Source organism: Balaenoptera musculus, chromosome 8 (assembly GCF_009873245.2).
Source record: "Balaenoptera musculus isolate JJ_BM4_2016_0621 chromosome 8, mBalMus1.pri.v3, whole genome shotgun sequence".
In the NCBI taxonomy this organism is placed as follows: Eukaryota; Metazoa; Chordata; class Mammalia; order Artiodactyla; family Balaenopteridae; genus Balaenoptera; species Balaenoptera musculus.
In genome coordinates, this window is record NC_045792.1 from 69,756,794 (window position 1) to 69,774,354 (window position 17,561).

Below are 17,561 nucleotides of genomic sequence, written 5' to 3' on the forward strand. Positions count from 1 at the left end.
TCAATGAGCACAGGCACATAGAACTTTTCAAGTCCAGACAACCAGAAGACTATAAGAAGTTATCAAGGTAAATTATTCATGTGCAGATAGACTAGCCCCTTTAAGGTAATCCATTCCTACAATTGAGCCCCATCTTCAAAAAGTAAGATATTTATTGTTTCAGCCTCTTGTAATTGGCCCTGCCATTGTGTTATTTCACTGGAAATCACAACAGAGGCTTTTTTCACCCTCTGATATTTTTCTATATTCCTTTTAAGGAAACACTTACAAAAAACTAATAACACTTTAAAAACACTGTAACTGTTCTCATCACACAATGAGAAGAGTAGTAAGAGTAATAAATAAACCAATACTTACAAATACGCACAAAAAAATCAGCTCCAGCACCCAGAAATCACTGGTAAATTGCCTCTGAATTCATGAAAGTGACCTGAAAGTTTAGACAAAAAAGGAAATGAAAAAGGATTAGTAAATTGCATTTACTTGCTTTATTAAAGAATACATTCTGGCTACAAATTATACTATATTTTAACTTGGTCAGTTGTCTAACAACTTTTTCCAAGATGATAATACCAAAAGAAACAATTTGTTCATTGTTCTTCATCGAAGAATACAACATTTCCATCCATTACGGCTTTTAAAATACTGTCAGTAATAAAGTGGTGTTTAAAAATATGAGTAAGTAAAAACAAAAGCAAGAAAAATTTTAAGGGAATAAAGCCTTACAAGTTAACATTTGAAAAACTGTTTAATTTATGTTTGCAAGTTAAAACGAATTAGCTTCACAGAAAATATCTTGGATATGTCCAACAGGAATACCTTGAAGGTAGACTAAATATGAAAAGATGCAGTTTTAGTTCTGCCCAAGATGTGGAATCCATTTAGATGCTTAGGCTATATACAATGCATTCTGTATGAGCCACAATTCAATTCAAAATTCTTTTCCTTGCACACACTTTAGTTCTGGCTGAAGAGGTAACAGATGCAACTCAAACATACAGAGCTAGTCTTGTAAAAAGTTTTAACTAGCACAATGACTCACTTTATGCCTCTAAATATCTATGGTTTCCTCTCTCCAGAACCCCCATGCATTAGAAAGTAGTTTGGTAGTTTATTTTTATTGTTTGGTCTAAATACAGCACATTTTTGGTTCCATGAAAACAAAGAAACTTTGTTGCAAAGGCCGTACTCTTTCCAAAAAGTTAGGATGGCTATGAGTAGTGTTCAAGTGAAAATAATAATGGAGCTTGGGTTCCTAATTTAGGTCAGAAACTTTCCTAGACTCTGGGGATTGGTTTGATTCAATCCACATATTTTACATACAGCCAGTAAACATCTAGGTTAGTTAACTAACCTAGTTAGTTAGCTAACTAGATTTAAATAAAATTCATTTCGAAAAAAATAGATCTTGTTCAACATCATTTATAGGAACTACTACTCCCAATATTGCATTTATAGCACAAATGGCCATAATAGATTAGGTATTGGCCTCTGAAATTAAGTTGAGATATGAAATAAATATACAACTCAGCCCTTCCCCAGCTCCTATAACATGCTTTTGCCTAAGTGACCCGTATAATTTATTCTATTTTCTAGTCAGGATTGATAGATAATAAAGTCCTGGGCATTTGGACAGCTTTAAGTATCCATAGGTTTCCTCACCAGACCTCTTTCTCTCTGTAGGAAATGGTGCCTCAGGCTTCCCCAATCCAATTTCAACAGTTTCTAGCAACTCTGCAATGGCTACTTCTATGGATGCGAGAAGTACAAGAGAGTCCGCCCTGAGGAAGGTAGCTCTGTCATTTATTTTTGGTATTATACGCTTTACCTCCTCATGGCTTTCTGATGTTTTGGGATTCAGTAGAGCAATTTTACCTGGGACACCACACAACCCAATGTGGACACACTCTGTGTACTAGTCAAAGCCAGAAAAGAATTCTGGTTCTGATATAAGCTATTCTCACATTTTATCTGACCCTGAATTAAAAATTATAACTGAAGTTATCCATAAAGTAAATCTCTAGCAAAATGCTGTATATCCAAAAGCCTAAAGTCTGGAAGAATCTAAAAGTGTTCTTAAGTGCTCACATACTTGTAAAAGGATCTCACCTGGGGCTTCCCTGGTGGCGCAGTGGTTGAGAGTCTGCCTGCCAATGCAGGGGACACGGGTTTGAGCCCTGGTCTGGGAAGATCCCACATGCCGCGGAACAACTGGGCCCGTGAGCCACAATTACTGAGCCTGCGCGTCTGGAGCCTGTGCTCCGCAACAAGAGAGGCTGCGATAGTGAGAGGCCCGCGCACCGCGATGAAGAGTGGCTCCCGCTTGCCACAACTAGAGAAAGCCCTCGCACAGAAACGAAGACCTAACACAGTCATAAATAAATAAATAAATAAATAAATTAAAAAGCTTACTCTACCAGCCATAGGAGTGGTGGGAGATAAGAGGTAGGGTTGCCAGAATTAACAAATAAAAATACAGGAATTTAAAAAAAAAAAAAAGAGAAAGATCTCACCTTGTCTTTCTAACAACTATTCTTTTAAAAGCATGAATTGGAATTATGCAATATATACAATACATCCCATTTCTTCACTTGCATTTAAACAATGGAGGACAAAATAAAAGGCATCCAGATAATATTGTGACTGACGTATGTCTCATCTTTTTCAGTTAAGATCTCTAACTCTGGAGATATTTTAAATTTAGAACAAGTCAGATTCCAGAGATTTAGGGCAAATAGTATTTTAACATTCGTCAATATGAAGTCAATAAATCTCATTTGTCATATAAGTCCAGTCTTGCTGCATATTTTAAAAGCAACTCTGAATCTCATTATCAACTGATTTATACTATTGGGGAATTTTGCAGCAAACAAGTTTAAAAGTATAAGCTTCTAAAATCACAGTTCACTATTATAAAAAAACAAAAAAATCACACTAAGTGAAGTCAGACAGAGAAAGACAAATATCATATGATATCACTCATATGTGGAATCCAATTTAAAAACAATAAAGATACAAATGAACTTATTTACAAAACAGAAACGGACTTACAGATATCGAGAACAAACTTGGGGCTACCAAAGGGGAAAGGTGGGGGGAGGGATAAATCAGGAGCTTGGGATGAACACACACACACTACTATGTATAAGACAGATAACCAACAAGGACCTACTGTATAGCACAGGGAACTCTACTCAATATTCTGTGATAACCTATATGAGAAAAGAATCCAAAAAAGAATGAATATATGTATATCTATAACTGAATCACTTTGCTGTACACCTGAAACTAACACAACATTGTAAATTAACTATACTCCAATAAAATTAAAATTAAAAAAAAAAAAGTCTTTAATGCATACTTCCTCCTGTAGAGAATTTAGGAATAAACAAGCAACATTTTATGATGGGCAAAGAATTAAGAATCAACTCACAAGAATTAAAACACAACTTGAAGTAAGCTACTTCTTCAAGAACCAGAAAAGTTTACGCTGAGGAAAACATTTCCAAAATAAAATTGGCGACTTTGGTCCTGAGGGCAGCAAAAAAGTAAGAAGATAGAGAAGGAAATACCATCTCATCTGGAAAATCACAATATGTTTAGTAAAATGAATCTTCAGAATACCCAATCACCATTGATTGCTCCACTCCTCTACTAGTTCATTCATTCATTCAGCAAATATTGATCATGGGTTAAAGATTTCACTGGACAATATGATCACAAATTTTTTAAATAAATAAAATCATTACGTTGTACACCTAAAACTAATACAATGCTATATGTCAATTACATCTCAATTTATAAATAAATAAATATTTTTAAATAATGGCCTTTGTCCTAAAAGACTTTTCATACAATCAGTAATCCAACCATGGGGACTTCCCTGGTGGTTCAGTAGTAGAGGATCCACCTTACAATGCAGGGGATGCGGGTTCAATCCCTGGTGAGGGAACTAAGATCCCACATGCCGTGGGACAACTAAGCCCACGTGCCACAAGTACTGAGCTTGCCTGCGGCAAACTACAGAGCCCACACGCTCTGGAACTGGCAAGCCACAACTACAGAGAAACCCGAGGGCTGCAATGAAAAGATCCTGCATGCCTCAGCGAAGATCCCACATGCCTCAACAAAGATCCCGCATGCCGCAACTAAGATCCGTTGCAGCCAAAAATAAATAAATAAATAAAAATTAATAAATAAATAATAAATGTTTTTAAAAAATAATAATCCAACCTGGACAACAGACTATTACGTCTGACCATGGTGCTGACATCCTCCATATTATTTGGTTATCAAATCTTTTGCACATTCTTAATTCTTAATAAAAAGTGCATTGTAGCTAGTGGGAAGCAGCTACATAGCACAGGGAGATCAGCTCGGTGCTTTGTGACCACCTAGAGGGGTGGGATAGGGAGGGTGGTAGGGAGGGAGACGCAAGAGGGAAGAGATATGGGGATATATGTATATGTATAGCTGATTCACTTTGCTATAAAGCAGAAACTAACACACCATTGTAAAGCAATTATACTCCAATAAAGATGTTAAAAAAAAAAGTGCATTGCTACAAACTCTTCAATATAAAAATGCACAAAGAATATAAAGAGTAAATTTACAAATGAAGAAATACAAATGTCCAATAACAAAAATATGCACAGTCTCCCTAATAATCAAGTAAATGTAAATAAAGTATTTTCACCTAAAATATTGGCAAAATATCTTGTAAACTGGACAAAAACTAGCATTTATGAGGATGTGGAAAAATAAACACTTTCAGGTACCATTCATGGGATTATAAATTGGGTACAACTCTTCTGAATGGTAATTTGACAGAAAGTGTTAATATTTTTAACATCAATATCCTTTGAGCTTGAAAGGCTATTTCCAAAAATTATCCTAAGGAACTAATCACAAAAATGTTAAAAGACATATACATGTAATATGCATGTTCATTACAGCATTTTTCTAACAGCCCAAAATTGGAAATAACCTACTAACTGCGTAAGTAAATTATTGTACATATATATAACACTACTCTGTAATCATTAAAAATCATGATATAAATCTATATTGAATGACATTAAAAGATGGCCACAAAATATTGTTGAATAAAAAAAAACCATGTATAATAAGAGCTAATTTATAGAAAATCAAATGTGTATATACACACATGCACAGAAAGTAAACTACAATTTAACAAAAATGTTAACACTGAGTGAGATATAGGCTTATTTTTACTTTTTTATTCTTATGAGTTGGTGTTATTTAGATTTTTTTTATCCTTAACATGTCTAATTTGTCCCAAAACAAAAAAGCTATTTCTAAAATTCACTATGTCACTTATACATTCAAAAGTAGTCACCAAATCCAGACTAACGTGCTATTATTAATGTAGCAGCAAAAGCCAAATATTAATATTAGTTACAAAAAGAAAAACCTCTGAATTACAAGGCAACTTCAAACAAGTATCTTGACATCAAATGAAGAAGCCATAAAGATTTTCACAAAGTATGTCCCCCTCTATCAAAAATAGGTAACAGAGCAAAGGTAAACAGCAAATAAAAAACACTGCTGCCTCCCTGTATAATTAGACTTTAAAAGCTTTCAAGCTAAAATTTTAAATCCTGCTTAATTAGACTTTAAAAGCTTTCAAGCTAAAATTTTAAATCCTGCTTAAAGCTGTCTCTAAACCACACCCATTTCTCTTTTTAATCCCCATCCCTTCTTTTTTTTTTTCTAAGCAAGAAGGTTCAAGTGGGTGGTTGGATTAAATGACCTTCCAACTCTGAGAGTCAATAACCTAAGGCATTTTTTAAAGTACCAAAATGCTTCCAAAAACACCTGTAACAAAATTTTGTCCACCTTTATATTAAATTGTAGCATCACATGTTTAAAACTCAAGTCAAGGATTGATTCGTTGGTTTAATAATGTTATGTTATACATAATGAGCCACTGAGTTAAAACAACTACATTTAAAGCATTTATTTTCTCAACTAACTTTTGGAAAGATATCAATGCCTGGTCTTTCATACATCAAAATAAAAATTAGAGAGACATTAAAAAATATCCTGTATGCAAATACAAGTGAGTTTTCCTGCAGATGTGATTTTTGCATTAAAACTATTCTCTCCCAAGTTGCATCAATTTAAAAAAATGCAAAACCCTCCATAATATTCTTTTGCTCTTTATAGCATTGCTAGGCTGAAGCCATGTTTCTTGAACTCCATCATTCTTAGCTTTCCTTTTCCTCTTAATAATTATACTAAATTATGTAGAATTTGAACTATGAAACGTGAAAATGAAATGTGAAATTCATCTTGCAAAGGAACTGATACTAAGCTAATGCACAATTTTTTAAAAATGCAATTGCTAATAATTAAGAATATCACAATAGTGAAGGGGAAAATGAGGTTTCACTTATTGATATTTACATCTTCTAAGGCAAAAGTAAGAGTATTTCTGATGTATCAAGAAGACAACTTAGATGCTACCTAGTATAACACTCCGCTTTCCTGGAACAAAAACCTATTTCCTCAAAGAAATAGGAATTTCCCCTATTTTAAAAAATCTCCAAAGATAGTTACTACTGAGGCATACTGCTAGTTGCCTACTTATATATTCTATGCTGCTCAACCTACATCTTCAATATGATTCCAGTATGAAGGGCCACAGTTTAGAAAGGATGTTGACAAGCATTCATAAGAGAATGGCTAAGAAATCTCAGAGGAAACATGTTACATTAAAATGGTTGCATGTTCTAAAGGTGGTTAGTTGGACTGAACTTTGGAGATCATCTAATCCAGTGATACTCAAACTCTTTGGTCTCAGGACTCCTTTACATTTCTAAAAATTATTCAGAGTCGCAAAGAGCTATGGCTATATTTATCAATAGTTATTATATCTGAAACTAAAGCTAAGAAAAAATTTAAATAGTTATTAATTCATTTAAAATAAAATAAATGATTAAGTAATAATCATTTAGTGATGAACCTATTACACGGTAACATAAATAACATAATTTTAAAATACAAGCATATTTTACAAAACAAAAAAATTAGAAGACTGGCATTGTTTTGCATTTTTAAATATCTCAAATGCCTGGTTCAATAAAAGACAGCTGGATTCTCATAGGTGCTACTGCATTCAATCTGTTGTGATATGTTGGTTTGACAGAAGTATGTGAAAAATATCCATCTTCACACAGATATGAAGTTGGAAAGAGGCAGATTTTTTAACAGTCTTTCAAGATAATTGTAGCTATTCTTCTTTAATACTATATCAAAATTTGACAAGTAATAGTTTCTCAAAGGTTAAGTGCAATATGGAATCTGAAACCTGAATATCAATGAACTTTTTATATTCTGTTACTTTAAAAACCACTGGTCTGGGCTTCCCTGGTGGCACAGTGGTTGAGAATCTGTCTGCCAATGCAGGGGACATGGGTTCGAGCCCTGGTCTGGGAGGATCCCACATGTCGCGGAGCAACTGGGCCCGTGAGCCACAATTGCTGAGCCTGCGCGTCTGGAGCCTGTGCGTCTGGAGCCTGTGCTCCGCAACAAGAGAGGCCGCGATAGTGACAGGCCCGCGCACCGCGATGAAGAGTGGCCCCCCCTCGCGGCAACTAGAGAAAGCCCTTGCGCAGAAACGAAGACCCAACACAGCCATAAAAAATTAATTAATTAATTAATTTTTTAAAAAATCCCTTGCTACCTACAGTGCACTAAACCATTAAAAAAAAAAAAACCACTGGTCTTTAAATGCATCTTTTACCCATGCATGTTTTTGCAACATCATACATTGGTTCATTTGGAGAATATTGGTTCACTTGAGTTGTGCAGATCTTCAAAACGTTGATGTATTTCATTATTCAATATTTTAAAATATCACATTTGTTAATATCACCACCAATCTTAGAAAAGTTTTTAAATATTGGAAAGCCATCAAGCTCATGGTAGTGGATACAAGTTTTCCAAACAACTTATTTTCTCTTGAAAGCTCAAATTTTATTATTGACAACAAATAGTGTCAGTTGATTTTCCTAAAATGGGAGGCTCACTTTGCTCATTTTTGAGAATATATCTGTCAAGTATCCACAGTTTGAATAACCATTGTGTGTCTGTTAGTCATTCTTTCAAGTAAAAGTGACGTTCTGTGAAAAAAACAGTTCAGCTTGAAACTCAATCATGCAAGTGATTTTTTCTCAAGGTAACTACAGTACTTGAGTAGGTAGCATAAGTGCTTTATTCATACTTCCCATTTCATCACAGACTATTAAAAATATACTTAAGGGTCAAGAATTAATAAAATCAATAATTTGTACTGCTTCATCTGCAACATTCTTAAGCAAAACTAGATTTTTTTTTCTGTGAATGGTGATTATTTTAAAAAATGCAATGACTACTAACAAAATTTGGTGCCATTGCCTTGATCTGTGCTAAGGCACCAGCAGTCCTGCCCAAAATTGCTTTGCATCCTCAGTGTAAATGGCAACACACTGAAAAAGGCAAATAGCATCTTAGTATTATGATGAAAATAGTTTTAATTTTTTAGACCCCTTGAAAGGGTCTCAGGGGTCCCCATACAGACCTCATTTTGATAACTGCTTATCTACTCTGATAATCCATTTTGCAGCTAAGGAAACTATCTAGTTTAATATTTTCAAGCCAACAAAGGAAAGGTAATATCTAGCACAGTGAGTGTAATGTGATTGAAAGTTACTCTTTCTTCTTTCCAAAATAAAAAATAACACTAGTGGGTGGGAATTACAAGGTAGTGAATTTTAGCTCAGTCCAGACAAATCTTCAAAAGCAATACAATAAGTTGCCTCACAAAAAAGAGATCTGTTCCTGGAGTTTGTCAAAGTTAAGGCTGGATGACTCTTTGCCAGGGATGCTGTAGAAAGAATTCTTACCCTAAGTTTAAAGTTGTATCAAAACTTAACTGATTATATAATCACTTAGAAAGCTTTTATAAAATTTGAATTTCTAGGCCCCACCCCAAAACCTACTAAACCGGAATCTCCTTGAGTAGGCCGAGAGTTTCCAGTTTTTTGAAAGCTCCTGAGGTGACTGTTAAAGCCCACCTAGCTGCAGATGGTGTTCAAGAACTGCTGTACCAGTTCACCTCTAAAGTCACTACCACTTCAACATTCTACAATTTTATATTTTATCCACACCCACTGGAAGTATACCCTTACACTTTAATGTAACATTTCCTAAGCCTACTTTAACACATTATAGATGGTCAGGATCAAGGTATTTCTGGGTCAGAAGAGGAGGAATTAATGTTGCATTTCCTAGGCCTGCGAGTTCACCTCTGCCAGCGTATGTAGCAGAATAGTAAATCAGAGATAGAATTGACTAAGTTTGATACGTATTCACAACTGAGAAAACCCATAAAAAAATAAAGAATGGTCAGTATAAAAATAGTACCTACATGAAAAATGAATGAGATTATTGAGAAGACAACATGCCTTCCACTTTACAAAGGCAGCTTATTGCTATGAACCAAGACCAAAATATAGATCACAAACTTCCAAAACCTATTTATAGAATTACTACCATGTGACTTAATCCCTAAAACTCTTGTATCTTGAGGTCTTGATTACAGAAAAATTTCATATACTTCATCAAACACAACATAAGGCAACTTGTCCACTTTACCAGAATCAAACAAAAATTTAGCAATAGGCCAAAAAAAAATTTGCAATATATTTTGTAACTTTTCACTCAATAAACTTGTTCTCTTTTATTTCTTCTTTCTTCTCCTGCTTTCTTAGCAAAACATACTTCTTGGAAATAACACCTATTAATGTATTTTTTAATATTCCTTTTTTTCTTGCAGCCTGACTGATTTCAGACATATATGATATCAGCTTAATAACAAAAGTCAGAGAAGGTCTTGTGTGAGAAGGACTGGAGAAAAAAGTGATCATCAAAACATAATCCTCAGACCCCTTATTTCAGAAGTACCAGGTTCCTTATTAAAACAAAAAATTTTTTAAAGAGGCCCCACCCATTCCTATTGATTCTGTAATTCCAAAAGCATGGCCTAGGAATTCATTTTAAAGCATAGCCCCCAGGTGATTCCTGTGCACACTAAAATTCAATAACTGCTGGGCTAAAGGGCAACTGTGTTAAATGAGGATAAGCTCACAAAAAATTCTGCGCAAAAAGAATTTTTTTAATAATTCTATAAAATGTTTTATCTTACTAAAAAGATTCTCAATGCTTTTGGATTTCTTATTTTTTTAATAAAATATTTGTTTAATGTAAGGATGAATTAGAAACTAGAATTTAACTTAAAAATTAAGCCTTAGTTATTGTAGAGTGGTTTTTTTTGAGAATGATACATGCAATTCTCCAGCAATACAATTAACATTTTTGAGAGCCCACAGGATACATAACATGAATTGGAATCTCTGGGGATTCAGAACAACAAAGCACAATCCCAAATCTCCAGCAACTGACAATTTGGATTCACTGTGAGATAAATATTATATTTAGAATAGTCTCAACATTTGCAGTTGCATTATCATATCTGGAATAAGGAGAGGATTCCATCCCTGCTGAGTTTTTTCTCCCTGAACTCTGCTCACAAAATAAAGTGGCAGAACATTTTTAAAGCAATCATTTAACAAAAGTTTGTAAATAAGTACTGATTTTTTAAGACCATAAATTTTTTTAATAAATCTACTATTTTCTATAGGGTAAGTTGATAGGCAAAAGGATGGGGTTGTTCTTTATACTTGTTCTAGGTAATTAAATCAAGATAAATTTAAAGACATCTAAAGAGGATCTGTTTTGATACTCACTTTAAGATACTCTTCTTGTTACCACTCTCTGTACCACTCCCTCTTAACCACAAATAATGACTTCAGTAATGGAGCTCTGTAATTTAAAGTATCAGGCAAATAACACCAAGTTACTTAGATGAACTGACACCGCCTGTTGTGCAAATATGTACTTAGGATGAGATTATAAAAATAACAGCTGCATTATCAACAGCTCATCATTTACTGAATGTTTGCTCTGTGTTAAGCACTGGAAAAACAAAAATGAATGACATAGAGTTGGTGACTTCAAGGAGTTCACAACCTAGTAAAAGAGACAAATAATTATAGCTTTGTGTGAAATACATTAGATGAAGAAAAATTATAAAACTATGTAATCCAATTTTCTGAAATAAAGAATATGTGTAGAAAATGGGGATGCTGCCACTTAACTCCCAAGGTTTTTGTGAGGATTAGAGATAAGAAAATGCTTCCTAGATGGCATATGTCTTCTATAAATGTACTTCCCTTTTTGCTTTTCCCCTGAGATTTCGTTGAAATGTGCCCAAGTCACAACTTACACAGATGACCTGGTGGCTAATATAACTACTCACTTTTTAAAGAAGAATGTCTTAAAGGTATATGACCTTGGCAATGCTACCCCATCATCACACTCAATAACTGGACACACTGCATGTCCTCAGGGAGCTCAGTCATACACTATGGATTAGTCCTTCCCAGACGTAATTAAATCTTTTGCTCACTTTCAAAAACACAGAAACAAATGAAGAGAATCATGTAGAGAGATCCTGCTTATCCTTTTACTGTATGTCTTTCACAACAATTTAAAGATTTCACTGTGAAGTCCAGACAAGATCTGGCCTGGCATCTCTCAGAGTGCCTCACTTACTAAGTGAAAAATAGGAATACCAGGATGAGATGTACCCAAGTTTACAGGCACATAACTCACTTAGGACCACATGACAAGTTGGTGACAGAGCTTTCACTTTAAGTCAGAGTTTCCAATTACTGAGCTCATGTCATTCTATGAGGAACATAAATGTCTCCTGTTACTTCATCTGTAAAATGGGATAGTTAGCATTCACTTCTCTCATACCATGTCAGTTTCACTACTTTGCCTTCACACTTAACTCATTTGAAAAAAGACACTTCATAAAATGGAAAGGGGTTAAATACCTGGGGTGAAATATATTTCTCTGGTGCTAGTACCTTCCCATTTCCCCCAACTCCAATCAACCACCAATTCCTGTATACTTCTTGTCCTGGAATTTTCCTAATTTCCCTTTTTTTTTTTTTCTGATTCACAATGAGATCGATGGGACTGTGTGTGTGTGTCTGTGTCTGTGTCTGTGTCTACACGTGTGTAGATACACTTAGGAAAAATACTCTGCTACACAAGACATAATTCTCATTTCCCTACATTACTGCTCTCGTGCCACCACTGGGACAAAAACCATTGCCTTTTTAATGTGAGAAGATGGAAGAAATGCACAGCGCTCTCCAATACTCAAATCCCAGCCCTAAATTTCATCCCTATCAATGCTGTTTCTGCAGAATTCACAATAAAAAAAGACTAGGCATTATTAAGCAATAAGTTGATATTTATTTTCTTATTAAATCGTCATAATTACTTTGTGATGGGATTACTATCCTCATTTTAAAAAAAAGAAAAAACTGAAACTCACTGGGATTAAATATTTACAAAGGTGGTAAGTGGCACAGTTGGCACTCAAATTCACAATCTCTGGTTCCAAAGCTAGTGTACTTTCCATGTTTCATTTAAGTAGCATTCCTTAATATTTCAGATCCTTTCAAAACTTATTGGTTCTGATGCTAAAAGAGCTTCGTTTAAGAGATTCTAAATCCCACCATTTCTATACATTGATCCTACTCCTGCCCTTCAACCACCATATTTCTCTGGGACAGGCACTATGCCAAGTCCACACATCAGCCTATAATTCAAAGCCTCTTTCTTGCATTCTCTACTCCAGGGTAGCTTCCCAGAACAATTTTACTGGACAGAGGAGTCTTTCTTCTAAAAAAAAAAAAAAAAAAAAAGGAAATATTTAGCATATCTATCACACACAATAAGGAAACTTCCAAAACTGAAAGAGAAATATTCTAAGGTCAGTGATATTATTTTGTACATTAAATAAATAATTTAAATTTGAGATGGTTTTGAAAATTAAATATACATGCTTAATTCCTTTCCAATAATAAAATAATCTAAATAAATTTTAGGTTCAAAATGTGTAATGTAAAGTATAAGAGTTCAAACAGTATATTATTGGCACAGGAATAATAGGCAGATCAATAAACAACAGAAAATCTAGAAATAGATGACAATTTGTAGAAAAATGTAGTCTATGATATAAGTGACACTTCAAATCAGTGGAGAAATGATAAACTATTCAACAAATGATGCTGGGAATGAGTAGACATCTGGAAAAGATAATATTGAATCTCTACCTCCACTTTACACTAAAGTAAATTCCAGATGGATTTTTTAAATGTAAAAACTAAAAAGAAAAATGACATTAAAACAAGGAAAAGATTAGTAAAATTGACTACACTGAAAATTTTAAACTTCTGTATTTAAAAAAAAAAAGACCATTAACAAAGTTAGAAGACAGACCACAAACCAGAAAAAAAAAAAAGTATATTTTTGGTATGGTATGACAAATGGGAACATCAAATCAATAAGAAAAAAATAGAAAAATAGGCCACAAAAAAATAGAATAGAATATTTGCAAATGAGAAAATGGAAAAAGAAAATAAGCTAAAAAATGATTCAATATCACAATTAATTTTTAAAACGTTAAGTAACACATTGATTCATATCTCAATACAAGATAACAAAGATTTAAAATATTAGTAATATGTAATGTTCATGAGCATGAGGAATTGGGCACTCTCATTCACTGGTGAGAATGTAATACAGCACAACCTTTCTGGAGGGCAGTTTGACAATTCTGCATTCCCTGTATCACTTATAGAAAAAATTCAAACAATATGGAAAAGCATAAGAAAAAAGTAAAAGATATTCTTTCCAATGCATCCAAATTTTAAATGTACATGTCCTTTGATACAAGAATTCTAGTTCTATTTTATCCTAAGGAAATTATTGGACAAGTGGGTAAAGAGCATATGTACAAAACTGTTCACTGAAGTGTGGTTTATAATAGGAAGGAGCTGGAGACAACCAATGATTAATCAATATTCAAATAACTAGGGTATAACCACAAAATAGAGTACAATGCAGTCATTAAAAAAATGCATATTTATAAAGAAGAAAGATACCCACAGCATATTGTTACTGAGTGAAAAAAAGGCTGAAGAAGCACATTATTTTCTTCCAATTGTATAAAAACATATAAAGTATTATATGGGTATGTACGCATATGACACAAAAAAAGGATATACAGCAAAATGTTATTTATGAGTGTTCATATCTATATCTATACTTATATATGTGCATAAGTTAAAAAAGAAAGGATATGCAGCAAAAGATTATTAATGAATTCTGAGATTATCATTGAAATTTTCTCTTTTTTTCTCTATTCATTTCCTTATTTTCTGAATTTTTTATATGCCTTGACATTCTTTTTTTGTATAATCAGAAAAGAAAGGATTTTTATTTTTAAATAAATTTAAAATGAGGTAAAGATTTAATTAATATTCAAACACAAATTTTTTTATACCAAACTATAACCCTAAAAAACCATGCTGAAAAAGATAATCCTAACTAATACCAGTAAGAATAACAATGCTAAATCTAAAATGGTAGGTTTAAATCTATTGTAGAGGGAAAATGACTAGATCTACCCTGGTTAAAAAAATTCAGTGTATGTAAATATATACATATTTTACATGCACAAATAATGTATGTAAATATGTTACATCCATAACAATAGCATGATCTATTATTTGGTGATATTAGCATACTCTTCCTAAAACAGCAGTGTTTTAAATTGGCAAATTTAGTTAGAGCTTTCCTTCAAAATGTCCATCACTTTGACCCAGCTCCACTTCTAGAAATCTATCTTAAGGAATTAGTCATAAACACAAAAATAATTTTTGTACAAATATATTTATTCCAGTATTATTTAAAAGAGCAAAACAAAAGAGGCAGGTTATAGATCCTATTTAGGTAAAATAAGGATAGATATAAATGTGCTTACATAATAGGCATAGTAAAATTCTAAAGGGATACCCAGAAAATTCTTCATGGTGGAACAAAGATCTTGATTTTTCACTTTACACGTTTCCATATTTGAATTTTTGTCATGAGCATGATTACTTTTATCATTTAAAATGCAAAAGAATAAAAGAGCTAAAATGGCAAAAATAATAATAATAATTTGAAGCAACTTATATCTAAAAATAAGAGAATGTCTAAGTAAGATATCATCCACTCACTAGGCATAACATTATGTGGTTCTTAAAATTTTTATTTAGAACCCTGGGTAATAGCACGGGAAAATACTTATGTCATAACGTGAAGCAAAAAAAGGCATAAAAGTTATATATACATACTTCTAAAAAAAAAAAAGCCGACGCTTAAGAAAACAACTGTGAGGAAATATTAAGCTGTAACAAAGGCTGCCACTGGGTATAGGACTAGGGGTAAATTCTTTCTTTTCTTTCTACTTTTTGTACTTTTATAAATTTTCATAATGCTGAACATTTTTAAGTGGAAAAAATTAATTAAGCAGGAAAAAAGTATACAATTCTATTTTATACAGAGTTCACACCTTCAAATGTCACTATCTTGACCAACTTTCAAAGAGTTTTTTCTGAACTGTAATTAGTATACAAGTAAATCTCCTTAATTAGTAATGTGAATTCTATATCCTATATCCAAAAATAAGGGAAAGTTTAAGTTAAATGTAGCCAATTACCAGGCATAATATTATGTGTTAATTAAAACTTTCACTTAGAATCCTAGTTAACAGCATGGGAAAATACTCACGTGGCACACATCCACTCTACTGTATAATAAAGTTTTAATTTAGCCAATAGAATTCCCTAACTTCCTTTGAATCAGTAATATTCCTGTGAAGTATGGAATAAGATAAACTACTTTTTCCTTGATAAGTAACTTCAGTTTCCACATCTATAAAATGCACATAATAATATTATACTGCCTCACGGATTTATTGCTAACATTAAATGAGATAATAAGTGTAAATCAATTAGTACAGTCTCCTGGCACTTATTGTACTCAACAAATGGTAGCAATTATTACTATTATGAGCATGGTTGCCCTTAAAATATTTACTTACTCTCTCCTTTCTATTAGGATAAACTCTATGAAAGACAAATCGGAGTGAAAGAAGGATATTTTTTTAATTAAAAATGAAGATTTAAGTATCAGAATCAACTTAAAATAGTAAGAGTGTATGAAAAATACAAAATTTGTATATGGGAAGTTACTTACTTAAACCTTATTCTGAAAATGTAGACTTTTAAAAGAATATATTTACTATTCCTGTGCTCAAGTAATTGTAAGCACACAGAACCTCAAAATAAAAGAAAATCATGTTCTTGCATAGCTAACCTCCCAGAGTAACAATCATTGCACAGTATGAGTTTTTTAACCTTCCTTACTATTTATTCCATTAATTCACACTCCGCTAGAACAACAGGAACCAGAGGTAGTCTTGTATAGTGAGAAAGAATGAAGGCTAGGAGGCAGACCTAGGTTCAGACCTTGCCCTGTAACTTATTAGATGTGTGACCATGGGCAATTATTTAATTTCTCTGCAGCTTAGTTTTCTCATCTATAAAATAATAATAATCATATTACCTACCTCAAAAGATTTTTAGAATAACTAAATGGGATGATCTATATAAAATATGTAACAAACATGTTGACCTCACAAAGTAGTAAGTGCTCAACATTTTCTTTGGCATTTATTAACAGGGATCAGCAAACTTTTTCTATAAAAGGCCAGAGAGTAAATAATTTAAGCTTTGAGGGCCATATGATCTCTGTTGCATCTACTTAACTCTACAAAAGATTAGAACCAACCAAAAAGTCCATTTAAGACAAGGATTAAATGTTATAGCACACTAATATATTGAAATATTATGTAGTCAGTTAAAAGGAAAGAGAAAGCTCTATGTGTCTTGATATATATATTGTGGAAATGAAAATAGCAAGATACAGACAAATATGTATAATACTACTTGTGTTAAGAATACCATTTGTGTTAAAAAAGCATTTCATAGTATATCTCTAGATGGATACACAGGAAATTGGTTATAGACATGGCTTTCAGGGAGGGAACCTGAGAAACTGAGGAACTTGCAGGAAACAAGTAGGAGATCAACCTTTTACTCTACACCTTATGTACTTTTATAAATTTGTACCATACATACAGAAGACCTATTTAAATAAATAAATATATTTATTTTGGAACTGAATTTCACACAAGTACTCACAGTCCCTCACATATAATAAGTGTCTAATCTTGTGACTAATAATAAGATATAAAGATTACCTGGCAAGGCTTTATTTGTAAAGTATGCTATCTTATGCACAGTTAGTATATTAGCTACAAACATCTTTTATATCCCTGGAGTCAGTACAACTGAATGAAGTTTTGCAATTTATCATCCTGGTATAATGATCTCAACATACGGAAGTGCCTTTAAGATTACACACTGTTTTTTAAATATACTACAAAATATTGTTAAGCAAAGCAAGGATGAGGGGTATTTTAGTCTTGTACTAATGAATACCAGAGTAAACACTATAGAACAAGA

General features: G+C 33.0%; 1 protein-coding gene across 12 annotated transcripts in view; it reads right to left on the bottom strand.

The window, feature by feature from the left end:
• SOX6 (SRY-box transcription factor 6) overlaps positions 1–17,561 on the bottom strand; it is a 621,895-nt gene that overhangs the window by 527,015 nt on the left and 77,319 nt on the right. For all 12 annotated transcript variants that reach the window (XM_036861756.1, XM_036861767.1, XM_036861768.1 and 9 more), the window contains exon 2: positions 358–430. The gene's annotated coding sequence lies outside the window, so the exon portion shown is untranslated. The remainder of the gene's footprint in view (positions 1–357; positions 431–17,561) is intronic.